This window comes from Cyprinodon variegatus, unplaced genomic scaffold, assembly GCF_000732505.1.
Source record: "Cyprinodon variegatus isolate N-32 unplaced genomic scaffold, C_variegatus-1.0 Scaffold7228, whole genome shotgun sequence".
NCBI lineage: Eukaryota > Metazoa > Chordata > Actinopteri > Cyprinodontiformes > Cyprinodontidae > Cyprinodon > Cyprinodon variegatus.
In genome coordinates, this window is record NW_015157681.1 from 1 (window position 1) to 1,252 (window position 1,252).

Consider the following 1,252-nt stretch of genomic DNA (forward strand, 5'->3'; position numbering starts at 1 on the left):
GAGAGAAAGCTTTCTAAAAAAACGACATTTAAGGGTTAACATTAGAACCCACAACCGTAAGAAGATTTATGAATGTCTGTCCTGTGGAAAAATGTTCAAAGTGAAATCTCATCTTGATACACACATGAGAATTCACACAGGTAAGAAGCCTTTTCCCTGCATAATTTGTGGCAAAATTTTGACTTTAAAAAGTGGTTTGACTAAACACATGAGAATTCACACAGGTGAGAAACCTTTTTCTTGTACCATTTGTAGCAATAAATTTACTCGAAAGGATCATTTGACTTCTCACATGAGAATTCACACAGGTGAGAAGCCTTTTTCCTGTACCGTTTGTAGCAATAAATTTACTCGAAAGGGTCATTTGACTTCTCACATGCGATTTCACTCAGGTGAGAAACCTTTTGAATGTCTGTCCTGTGGAAAATGCCTTACCTCTAAGTCTCGTCTTAATATTCACATGAGAATTCACAGTGGTGAGAAACCTTTCTCCTGCACCGTTTGTAACAAGAATTTTTTTGACAAGGGTAGTTTGACTAAACACATGACAATTCACACAGGTGAGAAACCTTTCTCCTGTACCATTTGTAACAAGAATTTTTTTGACAAGGGTAGTTTGACTAAACACATGAGAGTTCACTCAGGTGAGAAGCCTTTTGTATGTTTGTCCTGTGGAAAATGCTTCACCTCTAAGTCTCATCTGAATCGTCACATGAGAATTCACACTGGTGAGAAACCTTTCTCCTGTACCGTTTGTAACAAGAATTTTATTACCAAGAATAGTTTGATTTACCACGAGAGTTCACTCAGGTGAGAAGCCTTTTGTATGTCTGTCCTGTGGGAAATGCTTCACCTCTAAGTCTCATCTTAATACTCACATGAAAATTCACACTGGTGAGAAACCTTTTTCCTGTACCGTTTGTAACAAGAAATTTATTGACAAGAGTAGTTTGACTAAACACATGAGAGTTCACACAGGGGAGAAGCCTTATTTATGTCTGTCCTGTGGAAAACGCTTCACTCATAAATCTCATCTTGATTCACACATCAATCACATACATTTGTGACAAAGGTTTTAAAGGAGAAGGTAATTTGATTACTTAGAAGACATTTATTCAGGCATTATATGGAATGATTTTTTGTATATACATATACATATGTATATATATTAGTGCTGTCAATCGATTAAATTTTTTTAATCGCGATTAATCGCATCAATGCCTGAGTTAACTCGCGATTAATCGCATTTTAA

At 36.1% G+C, this 1,252-nt stretch overlaps 1 pseudogene; it reads left to right on the forward strand.

The window, feature by feature from the left end:
* The first annotated feature begins 6 nt into the window (after nucleotides 1-6).
* LOC107081565 lies at nucleotides 7-1,141 on the forward strand (annotated as a pseudogene).
* Nucleotides 1,142-1,252: the final 111 nt, after the last annotated feature.